Genomic DNA, 21,353 nt, shown 5'->3' with positions numbered 1-21,353 from the left:
CTTGATCAATCAGCCGAATGGACGAGGTGTATTCTAAACTCGTACACTGGAGGCTTCAAGGGGCAGAGGCACATGGGGCGGTGGAGCAAGGTGAGGTCCATAGAGGCCTCCATCCTCGGGTCCTGTTTTGTCGGTATGATCTCGCCCTCCTCGTGGACCACCATCTCTCGCTTTAGGGTTAGGGCAATAGAAAGTTTTACCATCACATATTCATACTACTTCAAGGTGCATTAAATCAAAACATGCAAGTATCAAAAGTAAAGTCACGACATGCATGCATGCATGCATTGTAATTAATGCATCGATAAATGCAAATTATTGAAATATATAGAGTGCACTACTTTGATGTGTCGCATCAACTCGTACAACAAGGCGAAGCTTGATTACAATGCCCACTCCCTCTCCCTCGCCCATGAGCGCAGTGGCTCGCATGACTAGGAGGAGCTTTTGCTACACACTCTCCACCCCGCATGCGATGGACATGCAACAGTTCATTCTGTGTTAGATGGCCAGAAGCATACTAGTACTCCACTGTAGTAGTACCATCATTGTTCGACTTCCCGAAGAGGCGAAGATCCAAGTGCAACCCGAACGCTCGCGTGGCAGTTTCATGTGTAGGGGAGGTAGTAGTGACACAGTCTAGGATAGCGTCTACCATGCCTCTAAGCTTAAAATCGTTGGAGTCGCCTCCATGCTAAGAGGCCACCTTGAAGCATTTTTTGATTAAAATAATCTTCTGGCCCTATCTATCATCCTGGTGATTGTAGTTTGCATGCTGATCTGGTCAGGAGAGGAATATATATTTTGATTTGTGGTGGAGTAAATGTTAGAAGTTGTAGCAAATATTGTACACTGCAGGTCTTTTAGCCAAGTTTAGAGGCAAGCATGTGGGGCCCGTGTTAGAGGCAGTGCTTCCTCCAATCACTCGAGGTGCTCTAGACTGCGTGCTGCCTCCAAACACTCGAGGTGCTCTACACTGTGACAAGTTTACCATCACATGTTCATACTTCAAGGTGCATTAAATTAAAAGATGCAAGGATCAACATTGAACTCACGACATGCATGCATTATAATTAATGCATAGGTAAACACATCTTTTTGAGAAAAAATCTTGCTAAGTCTCAATGGATGCTATATCTGTGAGATTTACATTGAGATTTGTGCAAAAAAAATTCTTCCGTTTTTTCTTTTTTCTATTGCATTTTATGTCACCTGACTGAGACTTGGTTAAATCTCAGTTGACTGAGACCAAGCCACACCCAGACTTTGAGAAAATCGTGCTATGATGTGTCGCGTCAACTCGTTCAACAAGGAGAAGCTTGATTACTAGTACGCCCTCTCCCTCGCCCATGCGCACAGTGGCTAGCAAATGAGGAGAAGCTTTTGCTTACAACAAGCTCTCCCTCCCCCACGCGGCGACATGAAGCAGTTGATTCGGTACTATAGAAGTAGTAACATCATTGTCCAACTTCTCGAAGAGGCGAAGAGCTAAGCGCAACCCGAACGTGGCAGTTGTGAAAACTCAGGTGGTTGTCTTATGTGTAGGGCAGGGGTGTGGTGTTGCAGTTTTGTGGAAATTCTTTTCTATTGTTGTTTGCGTCCAGTAGGTGCCACCATCAGATGCAAATCTTACAGTTATTATGGCGATTTCTAGTTATAGTCATATTACGAAGGAACAATTGTATTCGTGACCCAACTAGGGGCACGAATACAAAAATCCCTATTACGAAAATCAAATAATCCCAAAACAAACCCGAACACGTTTATAATTTCTAGACATGAATAGGAATCAACCAATAAGAGACGTGGGTTGTGTTTGTTTTTAATGCCTTGAGATGTACCTAGCACGGCATGCAGTAGTTAGTTCATTGCATGCAGTGGTATTAATTAGCAAATAAATAGTAAGTTCTCTCTCTTTCCTCTCCGCCTTGGTCACGGTGCACAATGTAGTAGTACTACTACTGACTAGTCTCTTTTTGACACAGATTTACGTTCATACGTCTTGAATACCAATGAGGGAGAGGGTAGCGGTTCCCGAAATGTTGAACGGTCAATGATGCATCCTCATTCAATTAGCATGCAGAGATAATTAATTGGAGAAGAAAAAGGAGCTAGCACGATGTGAATGCAATGCAGTTTGGACTCTCATATAAAGGCACCCCACCACTCCAATCCATCTACTACTAGTCTCTGCGCAATACTGCTCCCTCCAATCCAAGACGAAGACCAAGTGACCAGAAGCCACAAGCACCCATGGTGTCGATGAACGCGAGCGGCAGTCGGCTGTGCCACATCATCCAAGATGGTGGGCTATGGCCCTGCACTGCGCAGTGTTTCCAGACGGTGTTGGCGACCGTCGGTGCCATAGCCCTCGTTAACGGCGGCTTCACCTCTCGCATGGATGATATGATGGTCCGCTTCATCCACAAGTTCACCACCGTCAACAAGCATGCGGACAACCTTGTCGTACTCCTCCAGCCTACGCGCCCAGGCTCCTCATTGCCTACCACCCTCATCGGCCTCGATGGTAACGAACTCTTTCAAGCACGGGTGGCCCTGCAACTGCCGGATGTCATGACAAAGAATGAGTACCTCGAGGTTGTGCTCACCGCGCAGCGCCTCGCCATGGAAGAAACTGCCGACCTACACATGCACATCTACAAGGAAATCGTCTACATAGGCCACTACAATGCTAGGGAGGACAAAAAGACGTTGGCCTTCTTTGATCAACTGGAATCTTTGGACGACATTGTTCAGAAGCACATTGAACTGGCCACGAAAGCCATCGCTACTTAGCCGCCGTTCAGTGGGCTGACACCTTGAGTCGAGGAGGAGGAGGTTGTTGATGGATGCATCTTTCTTCTTGCCTCCTGTAACAAGCACTGTGTCGCCTTGTGGCCTTAATGTGTTAGTGTAAGACATTTTTATTCTAGTCGTAAATGACATGTGTGATCCCTTGCTCTTATTTGGCGTTAATTATATGTAGTATCACTGACTTCATCCTGGTTTATTAGTCCCTTTTGTAATTTGTGCTAAATTTTGACCAAAGATTTAACTGACAAAATGTTAGTGCATGTCAAAAAAAATTATATCGTTGGATTCGTATTTGAACATAGTTTTCAATGATATAATTTTGGTGACACGCATGAACATTTTGTTAGTCAAATTTATGGTCAAAAATTGGCACAGATTATGATGGGGACCAATAGACCAGGAAAGAGGTAGACTAGTCACATTCGTGTTTTGGTCCAAAATTTGACATCAACTTGAAGTACAAGACCCAACCTATATGGAGGGAGTATATATATTGGCATGAAAACAAAACTTATATATTCAAAACTGGGCATTACCACATGTCACAAGTTCAAAATGAGAAAGTGGAACAAGTACATCACAGTTGTGTCGTTCGCGTCGCACCCCACACTATTGTTCCAGCCCACGGCTCAGTGTGCTTTGGCTTGGCATTTTCTATCTACAAGTTAAAAGGGTAATGGCTTTCGCGTTTGCATCGCACCCCCACATGGTCTGTCGGGCATGCTGCTCAAGCTAGGGAACGCTTGTTGTCTTAGCATTTTCAATGCCAAGTGGGGCCGCAATTGAGAAAACCGACTATCAGCAAATCCCACCCCGCCAACTGTGCGTCGACTCAGTTAGAATTAGAAGAGAGAAACGGGGGAGAAGAGCTAGCTGTAGCACGAACGCTGTTGTCAGATGGAACCTATGTTGATAGATTAGGAGTATTGAGTACTCATACGTCTAGTACCACTAGTTGGGTGCATGCGACCGATACCTGTCATCACTTTAAGTCTCCTATGCGAACTGCAGCTACGCTTCATAATAGATAATTTTCATGCATTTTTCCTCCTATATGTACTCCTAGGCTATTTCCACCTGCTTCCTTTCGGTGACATGAGAGCATCTGGGTCATAGTGCATGCACGACTCAGAGCATATGTAACCATGCTGGCGTACATTACATTTCAGACCCGACGAATTACATGCAGACCCCCCACAGAAGAATAACTAAATTAATTAATTACTACATGCAAACCGGATTATTTTTATAGAAATTGGAGCATGTTCATTAAATTTTGGAGATAACACATTGAAACAAACGATCGGACCTAAAGTAGTGTAAGGGCTCTTTGATTCGTAGGATACTGAAAACAAAGGACTGTTGAAAGTACGATGGCGATGAACCGAGAGGAGGAGGAAGAGGAGGAGGAGTACTGTACATGCTAGAGACCGCACTGTAGTACATTGTTATTATGGCCATATCACCACATTGTTTTATATGGCCTATCGCCTGTTGGTTCACGTGGTTGTCGTGTTTCGCACCCCTCCGACGTCAGTTGTACTGTATATATACTACATGCTTCTTTGCTCCTTATTATGTCGCTGACATGTGTGAGAGCCAGGATCCGGGTCGATGTGTCATGCACCAGATTAGAGTGGGGAACATAAGGGGAGCCTCACCCGGTCATAGCGCCGCAGTAATAATGACTACAATGAGCAGCCCTATCACAAGACACCATCTTTCTAGCAGTAACGAGCCATCAAATCACACAACGTTACCTTTCCAGCAGTAAGTTGAATCCCCTAGTCCCTCACCCTCTTCGCCTCACTGTCAAACCAGCTAGGCAAAACTTTCGCGCGTACTGCCCGGGAAAAGCCATGCCCTCGACTTTTAAATACTCTTATAATTTTCTATCGATGAATTGCACCATGGAGCAGAAAATCAAAAGAAAAAGGTGGTACATGTAAACAAATACAGTTCAAGCTCTAGCTAGCAATTCGGAATGTGAACCGTGTTAGGGAACGCAGTATTTCAAAAAAATTCCTATGATCACGCAAGATCTATCTCGGGATGCATAGCAATCAGAGGGGGGAGTCTGTCCATGTACGCTAGTAGACCAAAAGCGGAAGCGCTATGTAACGCGGTTGATGTAGTCGAACGTCTTCGCGATCTAACCGATCAAGTACCAAACGCACGGCACCTCCGCGATATGCACACGTTCAGCTCAATGACGTGTCTCGAACTCTAGATCGAGCTGAGGCCGAGGGAGAGTTTCATCAGCACGATGGCGTGTTGATGGTGATGCTGAAGTTACCGACGCAGGGCTTCGCCAAAGCACTACGATAATATGATCAAGGTGGAAATCTGTGGAGGGGCAGACCGCACATGGATAAGATCAAATTTTGTGTCTATGGGGTGCCCCTCCCCCGTATATAAAGGAGGGGAGGAGGAGGAGGGCCGGCCACAAGGGGCGCGGCCAAGGGGGGTTTCCTACTCCTAGTAGGAGTAGGTTTCCCCCTTTCCTATTCCAAGTAGGAGAAGAAGGAACGAGAGGGAGAGGGAGAAGGAAAGAGGGGGGCACCGCCCCCTCCTAGTCCAATTCGGACCAGCCCATGGGGGGCGCGCTGCCTCCCCTTATGGCCCTTCTCTCCTTTCCACTAAAGCCCAATAAGGCCCAATACTTCCCCCGGTGAATTCCCGTAACTCCCTGGTTCTCCGAAAAATACCCGAATCACTCGGAACCTTTCCAATGTCCAAATAAAGCCTTCCAATATGAATCTTTACCTCTCGACTATTTCGAGACTCCTCGTCATGTCCGTGATCTCATCCGGGACTCCGAACAAACTTCGGTGGTCAAATCACATAACTCATAATACAAATCGTCATCGAACGTGAAGCGTGCGGACCCTATGGGTTTGAGAACTATGTAGACATGACCGAGACACATCTCCGGTCAATAACCAATAGCGGAACCTGGATGCTCATATTGGCTCCTACATATTCTACGAAGATCTTTATCGGTCAAACCGCATAGCATCATACGTTGTTCCCTTTGTCGTCGGTATGTTACTTGCCCGAGATTCCATCGTCGGTATCATCATACCTAGTTCAATCTCGTTATCGGCAAGTCTCTTTACTCGTTTCGTAATGCATCATCCCGCGACTAACTCATTAGTCACATTGCTTGCAAGGCTTATAGTGATGTGCATTACTGAGAGGGCCCAGAGATACCTCTCCGACAATTGGAGTGACAAATCCTAATCTCGATCTATGCCAACTCAACAAACACCATCAGAGACACCTGTAGAGCATCTTTATAATCACCTAGTTACGTTGTGATGTTTGATAGCACACTAAGTGTTCCTTCATTATTCGGGAGTTGCATAATCTCATAGTCATAGGAACATGTACAAGTTATGAAGAAAGCAATAGCAATAAACTAAACGATCATGGTGCTAAGCTAATGGATAGGTCAAGTCAATCACATCATTCACTAATGATGTGATCCCGTTCATCAAATGACAACTTGTGTCTATGGCTAGGAAACTTAACCATCTTTGATTAACGAGCTAGTCAAGTAGAGGCATACTAGTGACACTCTGTTTGTCTATGTATTCACACATGTACTAAGTTTCTGGTTAATACAATTCTACCATGAATAATAAACATTTATCATGATATAATGAAATATAAATAACAACTTTATTATTGCCTCTAGGGCATATTTCCTTCAGTCTCCCACTTGCGCTAGTGTGAATAATCTATATTACATTGTAATGATTCTAACACCCATGGAGTCTTGGTGCTGATCATGTCTTGCTCATGAGAGAGGCTTAGTCAATGGGTCTGCAACATTCAGATCCGTATGTATCTTGCAAATCTCTATGTCTCCCTCCTTGACTTGATCACGGATGGAATTGAATCGTCTCTTGATGTGCTTGGTTCTCTTGTAAAATCTGGATTCCTTTGCCAAGGCAATTGCACCAGTATTGTCACAAAAGATTTTCATTAGACCCGATGCACTAGGTGTAACACCTAGATCGGATATGAACTCCTTCATCCAGACTCCTTCATGTGCTGCTTCCGAAGCAGCTATGTATTCCGCTTCGCATGTAGATCCCGCCACTACGCTTTGCTTACAACTGCACCAACTAACAGCTCCACCATTCAATAAAAATACGTATCTGGTTTGTGACTTAGAGTCATCCGGATTAGTGTCAAAGCTTACATCGACGTAACCATTTATGACGAGCTCTTTGTCACCTCCATAAACGAGAAACATATCCTTAGTCCTTTTCAGGAATTTCAGGATATTGTTGACCACTGTCCAGTGATCCACTCCTGGATTACTTTGGTACCTCCCTGCTAAACTAATAGCAAGGCACACATCAGGTCTGGTACAAAGCATTGCATACATGATAGAACCTATGGTTGAAGCTTAGGGAATGACTTTCATTTTCTCTCTATCTTCTGCAGTGGTCGGGCATTGAGTCTGACTCAACTTCACACCTTGTAACACAGGCAAGAACCCTTTATTTTCTCTATCCAATTTGAACTTCTTCAAAACGTTATCAAGGTATGTGCTTAGTGAAAGTCCAATTAAGCGTCTTGATCTATCTCTATAGATCTTGATGCCCAATGAATAAGCAGCTTCACTGAGGTCTTTCATTGGAAAATTCTTATTCAAGTATCCTTTTATGCTATTCAGAAATTCAGTATCATTTCCAATCAACAATATGTCATGCACATATAATATTAGAAATGCTATAGAGCTCCCACTCACTTTCTTGTAAATGCAGGCTTCACTTCAAGTCTGTATAAAACTATATGTTTTGATAAACTCGTCAAGGCGTATATTCCAACTCCAAGATGCTTGCACCAGTCCATAGATGGATCGCTGGAGCTTGCACACTTTGTTAACACCTTTAGGATTGACAAAACCTTCTGGTTGCATCATATACAACTCCTTTTTTAATAAATACATTAAGGAATGTTCGTTTAATATCCATTTGCCAGATTTCATAAAATGTGGCAACTGCTAACATGATTCAGACAGACTTTTAAGCATCGATACGAGTGAGAAAATATCATCATAGTCAACACCTTGAACTTGTCGAAAACCTTTTGCGACAATTCAAGCTTTGTAGATAGTAAGACTACTATCAACGTCCGTCTTCCTCTTGAATATCCATTTATTCTGAATGGCTCACCGATCATCGGGCAAGTCAATCAAAGTCCATACTTTGTTCTCATACATGGATCCATCTCAAATTTCATGGCTTGAAGCCAGTTCGCGGAATCTGGGCTCATCATCGCTTCCTCATAGTTCGTAGGTTCGTCATGGTCTAGTAACATGACTTCTAGAATTGGATTATCGTACCACTCTGGTGCGTAACTTACTCTGGTTGACCTACTAGGTTCGGTAGTAACTTGACCTGAAGTTTCATGATCATCATCATTAAATTCCTCACTAATTGGTGTAAGCATCACTGGAACTGATTTCTGTGATGAACTACTTTCCAATTCAGGAGAAGGTACAATTACCTCATCAAGTTCTACTTTCCTCCCACTCACTTCTTTCGAGAGAAACTCCTATAGAAAGGATCCAATCTTAGCAAGGAAGATCTTGCATTTAGATCTGTGATAGAAGGTGTACCCAATAGTTTCTATTGGGTATCCTATGAAGACACACTTCCGCGATTTGAGTTTGAGCTTATCAGGCTGAAACTTTTTCACATAAGTATCACAACCCCAAACTTTAAGAAACAACAGGTTAGGTTTCTTGCTAAACCATAGTTCATACGGTGTCGTCTCAACGGATTTTAGACGGTGCCCTATTTAACGTGAATGCAGTTGTCTCTAATGCATAACACCAAAATGATAGTGGTAAATCGGTAAGAGACATCATAGATCGCACCATATCTAATAAAGTACGGTTACGATGTTCGGACACACCATTACTCCGTGGTGTTCTAGGTGGCATGAGTTGTGAAACTTATTCCACATTGTTATTAAATGAAGGCCAAACTCGTAACTCAAATATTTGCCTGCGCGATCAGACTGTAGAAACATTATTTTCTTATTACGATGATCTTTAACTTCACTCTGAATTTCTTTGAGCTTTCCAAATGTTTCAGACTTGTGTTTCATTAAGTAGATATACCCATATCTGCTTAAATCGTCTGTGAAGGTCAGAAAATAAAGATACCCACCGCGAGCCTCAACACTCATCAGACCGCATACATCAGTATGTATTATTTCCAATAAGTTAGTGGTTCACTCCATTGTTCCGGAGAACGAAGTCTTAGTCATCTTGCCGATGAGTCATGGTTCGCAAGCATCAAATGATTCATAATCAAGTGATTCCAAAAGTCCATCTACATGGAGTTTCTTCATGCGCTTTACACCAATATGACCTAAACGGCAGTGCCACTAGTATGTTGCACTATCGTTATCAGCTTTGCATATTTTGGTATCAATATTATGGATATGTGTATTACTATGATCGAGATTCAATAAACCATTCACCTTGGGTGTATGACCACAGAAGGTTTTATTCATGTAAACAGAATAACAATTATTCTTTGACTTAAATGATTAACCGTATTGCAATAAACATGATCCAATCATATTATGCTCAATGCAAACACCAAATAACATTTATTTTAGGTTCAACACTAATCCCGAAGGTAAAGGGAGTGTGCGGTGGTGATCTTATCAACCTTGGAATTACTTCCAACACACATTGTCACCTCGCCCACAACTAGTCGCTGTTCATTTTGTAACCCATGTTTCAAGTTACTAATCATAGAAACCGAACCAGTATCAAATACCTAGGGGCTACTATGAACACTAGTAAAGTACACATCAATAACATGTACATCATATATACTTTTGTTCACTTTGCCATCCTTCTTATCTGCCAAGTATTTAAGGAAGTTCCGCTTCCAGTGACCATTTCCTTTGCAGTAGAAGCACTCAGTTTCAGGATTGGGTCTAGCTTTGGGCCTCTTCATGGGAGTGGAAACTTGCTTGCCATTCTTCTTGAAGTTCCCCTTCTTTCCCTTGCCCTTTTACTTGAAACTAGTGGTCTTGTCAACCATCAACACTTGATGCTTTTTCTTGATTTCTACCTTCGCCAATTTCAGCATCTCGAAGAGCTTGGGAATCATTTCCATTATCCCTTGCATAGTATAATTCATCACGAAGTTCTAGTAACTTGGTGATAGTGACTAGAGAACTCTGTCAATCACTATCCTATCTGGAAGATTAACTCCCACTTGATTCAAGTGATTGTAGTACTCAGACATTCCGAGCACATGCTCACTAGCTAAGCTATTCTCCTCCATCTTGTAGGCAAAGTACTTGTCAGAGGTCTCATACGTCTTAACACGGGCATGAGTCTGAAATACCAATTTCAGCTCTTAAAACATCTCATATGCTCCATGGCGTTCAAAACATTTTTGAAGTCACGGTTCTAAGCCGTAAAGTATGGCACACTAAACTATCAAGTAGTCATCATACCGAGCTTGTCAAACGTTCAAAATGTCTGCATCTGCTCTTGCAAAAGGTCCGTCACCTAGCGGTGCATCAAGGACATACTTCTTCTATGCAGCAATGAGGGTAATCCTCAGATCACGTAGCTAGTCCGCATCATTGCTACTAACATCTTTCAACATAGTTTTCTCTAGGAACATATCATAAATAAAACGGGGAAGCTATACGCGAGCAATTGATCTACAACATAGATATACAAATACTATCAGGACTAAGTTCGTGATAAATTAAAGTTCAATTAATCATATTACTTAAGAACTCCCAACTTAGATAGACATCCCTCTAGTCATCTAAATGATCACATGATCCATATCAACTAAACCATGTCCGATCATCACGTGAGATGGAGAAGTTTTCAATGGTGAACATCACAATGTTGATCATATCTACTATATAATTCACGCTCGACCTTTCGGTCTCAGTGTTCCGAGGCCATATCTGCATATGCTAGGCTCGTCAAGTTTAACCTGAGTATTATGCTTGTGCAAAACTCACTTGCACCCTTTGTATGTGAACGTAGAGCTTATCACACCCGGTCATCACGTGGTGTCTCAACACGAAGAACTGTTGCAATGTTGCATACTCAGGGAGAACACTTATACCTTGAAATTTAGTGAGAGCTCATCTTATAATGCTACCGCCGTACTAAGCAAAATAAGATGCATAAAAGATAAACATCACATGCAATAAATATAAGTGATATGATATGGCCATCATCATCTTGTGCCTTTGATCTCCATCTCCAAAGCACCGTCATGATCACCATCGTCACCGGCCTGACACCTTGATCTCCATCGTAGCATCGTTGTCGTCTCGCCATCGCTACCGCATACTGATAAAGTAAAGCAATTACATGGCGATTGCATTTCATACAATAAAGCGATGACCATATGGCTCCTGCCAGTTGCCGATAACTTTGTTACAAAACATGATCATATCATACAACAATTTATATAATCACGTCTTGACCATATCACATCACAACATGCCCTACAAAAAAAAGACATCCTCTACTTCGTTGCTGCAAGTTTTACGTGGCTGCTACGGGCTTAGCAAGAACCGTTCTTACCTGCACATCAAAACCACAATGATTTTTTGTCAAGTGTGATGTTTTAACCTTCATCAAGGACCGGGCGTAGTCACACTCGATTCAATGAAAGGTGGAGAAACAGACACCCACTAGCCACCTGTGTGCGAGGCACGTCGGTAGAACCCGTCTCATGAACGCGGTCATGTAATGTCGGTCTGGGCTACTTCATCCAACAATACCGCCGAATCAAAGTATGACATGCTAGTAAGCAGTATGACTATTATCGCCCACAACTCTTTGTGTTCTACTCGTGCATATAACATCTACGCAAAGACCTGGCTCTAATACCACTGTTGGCGAATGCAGTATTTCAAAAAAATTCCTACGATCACGCAAGATCTATCTCGGGATGCATAGCAATGAGAGGGGAGAGTGTGTCCACGTACCCTCATAGACCGAAAGCAGAAGCGTTAAGTAACGCGGTTCATGTAGTCGAACGTCTTCGCGATCTAACCGATCAAGTATCGAACACACGGGACCTCCACGATCTGCACATGTTCAGCTCGATGACGTCCCTCGAACTCTAGATTGAGCTGAGGCCGAGGGAGAGTTTCGTCAGCACGACGGCTTGTTGATGGTGATGATGAAGTTACCGACGCAGGGCTTCACCTAAGCACTACGACAATATGATCGAGGTGGAAATCTGTGGACGGGGGCACCACACACGGATAAGATCAACTTATGTGTCTATGGGGTACCCCATCCCCCGTATATAAAGGAGGGGAGGAGGAGGAGGGCCGGCCGCAAGGGGCGCGCCCCAGGGGGGGATTACTACTCCTAGTAGGAGTAGGTTTCCCCCTTTCCTATTCCAAGTAGGAGAAGAAGGAACGAGAGGGAGAGGGGGAAGGATAGAGGGGGGGCGCCGCCCCCTCCTACCCCAATTCGGACCAGCCCATCAGGGCGCACTGCCTCCCCTTGTGGCGGTTCTCCCCTTTCCACTAAATCCCAATAAGGCCCAATACTTCCCCCGGTGAATTCCCGTAACTCCCCGGTTCTCCAAAAAATACCCGAATCACTCGGAACCTTTCCAATGTCCGAATATAGCCTTCCAATATATGAATCTTTACCTCTCGACCATTTCGAGACTCCTCGTCATGTCTGTGATCTCATCCGGGATTCCAAACAAACTTCGGTGATCAAATCACATAACCCTTAATACAAATTGTAATGGAACGTTAAGCGTGCGGACCCTATGGGTTCGAGAACTATGTAGACATGACCGAGACACATCTCCGGTCAATAACCAATAGCGGAACCCGGATGCTCATATTGGCTCCTACATATTCTATGAAGATCTTTATCGGTCAAACCGCATAGCATCATACGTTGTTCCCTTTGTCGTCGGTATCTTACTTGCCCGAGATTCCATCGTTGGTACATCATACCTAGTTCAATCTCGTTATTGGCAAGTCTCTTTACTCGTTTCGTAATGCATCATCCCGCGGCTAACTCATTAGTCACATTGCTTGCAAGGCTTATAGTGATGTGCATTATCGAGGGGGCCCAGAGATACCTCTCCGACAATTGGAGTGACAAATCCTAATCTCAATCTATGCCAACTCAACAAACACCATCGAAGACACCTATAGAGCATCTTTATAATCACCCAGTTATGTTGTGACGTTTGATAGCACACTAAGTGTTCCTCTGGTATTTGGGAGTTGCATAATTTCATAGTCATAGGAACATGTATAAGTTATGAAGAAAGCAATAGCAATGAACTAAACGATCATAGTGCTGAGCTAATGGATGGGTCAAGTCAATCACATCATTCTCTAATGATGTGATCTAGTTCATCAAATGACAACTCATGTTTATGGCTTGGAAACTTAACCATCTTTAATTAACGAGTTAGTCAAGTAGAGGCATACTAGTGACACTCTGTCTGTCTATGTATTCACACATGTACTAAGTTTCCACTTAATACAATTCTAGCATGAATAATAAACATTTATCATTATATAAGGAAATATAAATAACAACTTTATTATTGCCTTTAGGGCATATTTCCTTCAAACCTTGCATGTGTTTCTTTACTACCTCCATTTGGGTTTATTGGTTCCCTTAGTATTTTGTGTCAAACTTTGACCATAGATTTAGCTAAGAAAACAATAATGCATGTCACTAAAAATTATATCCTTGGATTCGTATTTGAACGTAGTTTCCAAGGATACTATTTTTTGGTTACATGCATTAACATTTTGTTTGTTAAATCTAAGGTCAAAATTTAGCACAAAATGTGAAGGGGACCAATAAAACAGGACGGAGGTCCCCTTCACATTTTGTGCAAAGTGTGATGTCTAGTTAGTCATGTTAAATAGATAGTTTCTTTTCTTTAATGACACATACACAAATTTAAATGCTTGTTGTGGAGAGAAAAATATAATCACTCCACTTTATATATAAGCAGGAGCCTGAGCGCTTGCTTTACTAGGGTTGCTCTCTTCCTTCTCTCATCCTCTCCAGATCTAAACAAGACAGCGACAATGACATTTTCTCTCTGCTCACCGGTGGTCAAAGATCTGGCTAGATCCCTTTGGCTGGGGTGTGTAGGGGACTAGATACATTGTTCATGCGGTCATCAATGGCGAGGGAGGAAACCCACAGCTGCTGGCGGGTCCTGATCCTCTGCCCGTGCCGTTCTGTTCGACACAACGTCAGCTCTGGAGGTCCTCGGACCCCTTCTTCCTCCCTGCAGTATTGTGGGTAGATCCGACCACCCGCCAGCCTCCTAGACACATCCCGACGACCCTCGGGTATAACTTCCTTCGAAAATGGCCTTGCTCTACTGCCCCAGCTCCCCATGTGGCTGCATGTGGATCTTTTTCTACTTCCATCACCTCTTTCAAAGCCACCTAAATTTTAGTATTATTAGTGGTAAAGATACTTCATGGAGTCGAATCTAGGACTTGGTTCAAACAGGTAAGAAAGGGCGGAAAGTCATAGAATGAATCTAGGACTTGATTCAAAGAGGAAATAACAAGGGGGAGTAGTAGAGACTGGATACCCTGAAAGATCAAACGAGATAAGGAATAGATCTATTATTGGTTAAAAAAGGAAAGAAAGTGGCGCCGGGGGACAAGTCAACAGAGTATATCTATAGGGTTAGATTTGCTGCCCTCACATAGTAAAAGGTGGGTAAAGAGAAAAAAATTTGGGACCAGCCCAGATCTTGATTGGATGTTGGCATCACCACTTTATGCCCCCTTGTAGGTACATGGTGCTGATGCGTCCACTGTCGCATGTCCTTATACCAACTTTTTGTTGTTGTTAATGTAAGGGTGGTTGTAAAACGAAGCAATCCCACTGTTATAGTAAGGACATGGTTAACCAATGTTATTATTAATCTAATGCCTCCAGTAATATGATGCAATTAAACTGTTCTACAAATGGTACTCCCCTACTATTTTTGCATTATGATAAGTTGCTTCTTTACACTGGTGAATGTCCTGGTGTCCCCACTGTCCCATGCACTAACTCTTTAGCTGATGTTAATCTAATGTATCTAGTAAAACAAGAAATGCCACCATTAAAGTAATGCCATATTTGACTAATGTCATTGTTGATCATAATGTTTCCGGTAATACGAAGCAATGCTGCCGTTTTAAATTTCTACTGTCCTTCTATAATTGCCATGAAAATAATGAAGATGCTTCTTTTCATTTCATGTATGTTTCATATCTGGTTATTGACCAGTAACTGTTGTGTTTCTGTCTTTTTTGTGCATACAGAGATATCCATTTCACGTCGTTGCTATTGTGACTTTTGGTGAACTGCATAAGACACTTTTTTGAAAGAGTGTCTTGTGTAGTTCAACTAAAATCTCACATGGGCAACGTCTCTTGATTTTAGAGGAACTGCACAAAGGGTGATTGGAGTTCCTAACCTCTTGGCTAACTCTGTGGGTAATCTCGTGCAACCATTTATTTGACATTGCCAGATTAGCCGCCACCGTCACCACAATAGCCCTTGATTTTAGTGGAACTGCACAAAAGGATAAGCAAATTATAGTTGCACATTGCATGAGCATGACATCCAACCGTAATGTTGCTCAATTTTAGTGCAACTAATAGAGAAGAAGCTGCCAGCTCATGAGACCAAGTACTTCTTGCTAGCTGCATGATGCAAACATTGCTTCATTTTAGGTGAACTCCACAAACAGGTGGCATGAATAGAATCACCCGAGTGGATCAGGTTCACCACTTTCACAAGGCATATCCGGGAGAATCGAGTCCTGAACTAGCTGAGTCCATCAGGCCTACCATTGTGCCAAAGCAGGGCCCCTCTCTCAGATATGTTTCCCATGACCAGGTATGTTCCTTTTTTGTTGTTTTTGACTCTACATCCAGCTGGTGATCTTGTGCTAGTTTTTTGACACTGCCATGAGAAAGCAAGAATGATAGTGTTTTTGCATCTTCATTTAATGCCACTAATAATTTGAGGCAATGTATTGGCACCGCTATTGGCACTGATAAAATGAAGTAATAATTTATTTAAAATAGAGCTACTATCTTAGCTACCATTTCATTTCCAATGTAGATAACTTGTAGAAGGCGTATCCGGCAGAATCAAGTCTATGTGGACGACATCAATCACATAGCATGTGCACTGAACTAGTTGAGTCAATCAGGCCAACCGTCGAGGATGCACGTAGGCCCCCTCTCTCCCTTGCGGCATGGTGGACGCTATAATTTTTGTTGAACCGCACAAAAAATAGATGGAATGAGTCGACGCTCCTACTTCTACTGCCACACTGATCAATACTGTCCTTTATCCACACACTCGTGCTTTATCATACTATGCTAACGTTATACTTTTTCTAATAAATCTATTCTATCGCTATCTTTTCTCATTTTGAAAATAAAGTTGCTTCAGCTAGTGCCACTATTATATTAATCATGCTCTTTCTTTATCTGCGCTAACAGGAATACTCAACTACAGTTGTAGGAATGGTCTTGGATTGTATGACAGGGCTAGTCAACATGGAATTAAACCCGACTTTCACTTTAGCGAAAGGCATCGAGTGTCGTGTGTAGGTGCAATCTAAGCAACATCGTTAGCCTCACAAGCCTGCGAAGGAGAGACAACTAGCACCACTAGAGCTCATCAACTCATACATTCAGATTTGTGCGAGATGAATGGTGCCTTGACTAAAGGTGGAAAGAAATACTAAGGATGGGGCTCGACACAACTTCAGAATCTATAAAACAGAAGTTGGAAGTGGTAGTGCCACCAGTGATGCAGAACATGTTATCTGCCAATGTTTGACTTGTGTCGCTATAAATAGGACTTGTTTTAATGTTTCAGCAAATCTTTGAATCAAATATCTTACACTAAGAATCAGTTGATTTTTATTTATTTGTTCACATTCTCGCAAGGTTTCAGCTGTACAGTAACTATTGGTTGTGATCTGTGAATCATTTAGATATGTAGGCATCTTTGTTGTACTTATTATTTGAATCTTATGGGTTGGTTGTGAATCTTGAAAGCTGGAAACACGAAATGATGATGCAGAGGACAGCAACCATAACAAGTTGTTCAAACTTGGTAGTATTATAATTGTGAAAGTGCGGTAAATGAGCTGATCGTGTGCATCCTGAGAATAATAATTCTATTTTTTGCATGTTGCTCCCGTTGCACTAATAGAAGGAGCCAATGCTTTGCTTGTTTTAAGAATAAAATTTAAGTAAAATGAATAAAATTTAAGTTACCCACTCATGAACGGACATGTGGCCGGAATATGTTTCTCAGCTTCCAGGCCGGTTTAATGGAGGCGTTTGAATGCATCGAGGAGGCGCCTTCTTCCGGGCGTATAGTAGGCGAGGGAGGAGGGGCAGTAGGACTATAACTGTTGCCGCCTGTACCCACTATGTTTACTCATGATTGTAGTTCCCAAGAGTTGAAAACTAAATGCTACTGCCGCATACTCACTACATTCATTGGTGATTGCAGTTCCCCAAGATTGGCAAAAAGAACTGCTGCTGCCACCCCCAGTACCCCACGACACACCAATCCCCAGTGTAAATATGGAGCCCTCCGCTCTACATATCTCCTCATCATCTTCATCTTCCCCCTGCCCCCAATCCCCACAAAACAAGAACCGCGCATCAACTCTGCATGTGAAGATACTCCAATGGCGATCTGAGGCGTGAGCCTGCTGGATATGGACTTCAGCAAGGAGTTCACCTTTGAATTTTCCATTCAAACCCATGGCAACACCAAGTTGAATGCGATGTACACCAACGATCTGGACTCTATGAAGCTCTGCCTCGCCAAGCTCAAGCTGTACCTACAGAAGGAGAAGCACAAGGTCGCGGGACTAGACCTTGTGCCCATCCATCCATTTCCAGGCAGGGACCAGCGGATCGCCGTCGCCCAAGTATGCGTGAGGGACGAGGTTCTCGTCTACCATTACTATAGGGCCATCAGAGGTTCTGGAGCATTTGCACCCTTCATTGGCACCATAGACTGCACCATCACTATGGTGGAGAGAAGGAAGAATGCCACTGTGCTTTATGTTTCGGCCATCTGGTGCAAAAAGCTCGTTAACATCTAGAAGCAATACAAGATCATCGGCAATGTGCAGGAGAAGGACTCCGTGGTTGACCTCACTGCAGCAATCATTGACCCCTGTTATGCTAACATGAAAGAAGACGTGGATACAACAGACCTGAACACATGGGAGGCACCTCTGAATCTAGCCTACATCACCTACGCGGCCAAGGACGCATACGTCACTACAAAAAAGACACTTCCGTGATGATACATGTTTGTCACAGTAGGTCACGTTTTCTGTCATGCATGTACATCCATGACAATTTTATGATAGAATCAAGATAGCCATACCTATGCTGTCATAGAAGTGTTCCATGACATTACGAAAATTATCACCACGGAAGTTTCCACTTCCATGACGATAAATCGCGCGTCACAGAAGTGCTTTCATCAAGGGTGACTGATACGTGGCATCGACCGTAACGGGTCGCTGTTAAGCTATCAGGTCCGGTTTTGGATCTGATAACCCATTAATAGCCCGGACCAATGGGAAATTTCCACATGTAAAATTCTGATTGGCCGGAGGAAACACGTGTCAGCTCATCAGTGGGTCAGATAGGCGCCTATGATATGTCGACACGTGCGACGGCCCACCACTGGCCCATTTAGCTTACAAAAGCCAGCCTGTTTTACTTGGTCAAAAGATAGCGGGCTGGCCCATGAAAAGCCCGTTAACAGTCTCTTCGCAAATAGCCCATTTTGCGGCCTGGTAACTCACGGCCCGTTTCCATCCCGTGTTAGCTTTCGGTCTACTCATGGCCCATACGTTCTTGGGGTCCTTTCTGGCCCTTGATTACTTCCGGCCCATTACTGGCCTGTTCCCCTAATGGGCCAAATTCGGCCCATGGCAAGAGTCGGCCCTTTTCTGGCCTGTTAACCCATTGCACCGTTTCCAACCCGTCCTATATTCTGGCCCATTAACAAACCGTTATGCCTGTGGCAGAATTAAGACTTTGTTGTCCTCTGGACTGTTAACGGCCCGTTAGCATGCTGGGCTGATACCGATTACACCCGTTTACGGCCCATGTTGACCCATTTATCCGACGGCCCGAGGCCCGCTGATTCTACAGCCCTGTTGGAGACCCATTTATTGACGGCCCGTAGGAGGCCCATGGATCCTACGGCCCGTAGCTGGGTCAAGGTTACCACAATCCGTATATGGCCCATGGTTGTTGCGGCCACTAGCAAACCAGGGAAAAAGAAGACTAGGAAATAAATAAGCCCGAAACTAACGCTAGGCTATTATGGTGATTGCACAGATTACATCCACTGGGCATCAAAGATCGCCACCAGTGCAAATATAAGGAACATCCTACACTAACAAAAATGGCTTGCTGTTTTCTTGAGTCGGTGGCTGCATGTTAAGAACAAATTTTGTATCGCAACAAAACAAATTATAACTATAAAACAAAAGGAAGGTTGGCATAAAAGTTAATAGTCTGGCAGATAAATGCACCACCAGAAGTTCAGAAGCTCAGGACATTTGACCTGACTGTTATGTTTTCATGCTATATTGTCCGATGGAGCACCATAACCTTCGCCTTCATTTCTCCTAGGCTCCTGAACAACATAGCAAATGTCTGCTAGTGTGGTTCCAAAACCATGCATATCTTGACGACATCGAACAATGTTTGTCCTTGCTTCACAAAGGGTCTCTGTTAGGGAATGGACTTGTGTTTGGAGCGCAGATATAACGTTGTTTTGAGCTTGCATATCTTGATCATGAGGCAGTTTGGACGAGATTGCCTTTATAACCAACCCAGTATTACGCAAGAACGTGCTTTTGGCACTGTTAGTGGACATGTACTGACCCACTGCATCAAGAGCTGATATTGCGGTTATAGTTGCCTCGCAACCTTCAGAAGGTGGCGGTTCCACCATTTTTTCCATAGCTTGCTGAAAGTTGAGTTTTTACATTGGTGTACCAGAACAGAAGATATTAAGGAGGCAGCAAAACCAAACAAAATAGCTTTGGTCTATATACAAAACTTATTCTAGTAAACCCATGTAAAATATTAGTTGTATTTTACTGCAAAGTACATAATAAAACTAGGTTCCAAACATATGACCATGTACCAAGGCTAATGTATCGTCTATTTCTTCTCATTGTATTGATAGCTAAGGATAAAGAGACAAAGTTTATAATACGGTAAGCATAGTATGACATCATTCATATCACAAAACAACTGAGAACTGACAAACAAGCAATTGTAACGTTGTGTGGGCAAGTCCGGCACGGAACTAGATTACAGGTCAAGATCAAAGGAACGACACTCCTCTCTTTTATACCTTGTAAGGTGCAATGATACGCTAAGACAATTGTGTATAAAATTGAAAAGAGTAATAGACATTGGCTGCAAACCATGCAGTTCAAGGCACGAGTCAGAGTAAGTAGTAGTTAAAAGGCATGAGGATTAAGGACTTACAACGGCGGCTTTGACTGGTGTAGTCATGCCCTTCGTCTTGCTGGTGTGACAGTCCTTGAAGATTTCCACAACATTTGGTTCAGGTACTTTTTGGTCCTTGCGGGCTTTCCTCTGCATTTGGAACAAGTCAATATAGATCTGATAATATGGTAGAGCCAAAAGAGTGAAACAACAGCTAATTACAAGAGCCTCGCAGTGTGCAATATAGCTACGAGATCCTGTCGTCTGTTGGAATTTCACTTTCGTATAGTTGGCCTTGTTCTTTGAACAGTTCACCTACAAGAAGATAGATTTGTGTGGCACATGCGTAAATAGGACTTCAACATGTGATATGATCACATATATATATATAATGTACCTGATACCTTGGATCAGACCAGTGTTTAACGAGGCCTCTCCAGTCTTCATCCGATATATTTTCCACTAGAGATGTTTGGGCAAGTTCACAGTTAGCCTTGCCTTCAAAGTGAGTTTTCCTCATGTTCTACCGATACTGTCGCAGAGCAGACTTGAAAACATGGGTGCAAGCTTGTCTGGTTGCATCATCTTGGCTATCCAACTTGAACCTCATCTGTTGAAAATTATGGGAATCTCATTATCAGCAACCTAGGAAGTATGGGATAGAGCAAGACGATATTACTAGTTTCCATAGATAACCATACTTACAGATAAATGGTCGAGGAAGATGTTGAACTGGGTTTTGTCTTTGTTATTCCTGTACTGAATCCATGTTGGGAGGATACGTACATGACACCTAACGGCAACCGCTGCCTCTGATACTAACGTGGCTGACTCTGTAGCATCATGTGGCCTTTTTAAACCTGCCTCAAAATGGATCTCCATTCTTCCTCCTCTAGATTTAGTTAACCTATCGAGCATTATTCGTGATGTTTGTTTCCTCTTGTGCCTAGGTGCTAGTCCAACAACGA

Source organism: Triticum urartu, chromosome 4, assembly GCF_003073215.2.
Source record: "Triticum urartu cultivar G1812 chromosome 4, Tu2.1, whole genome shotgun sequence".
In the NCBI taxonomy this organism is placed as follows: Eukaryota; Viridiplantae; Streptophyta; class Magnoliopsida; order Poales; family Poaceae; genus Triticum; species Triticum urartu.
This window is presented reverse-complemented; position numbering follows the sequence as displayed.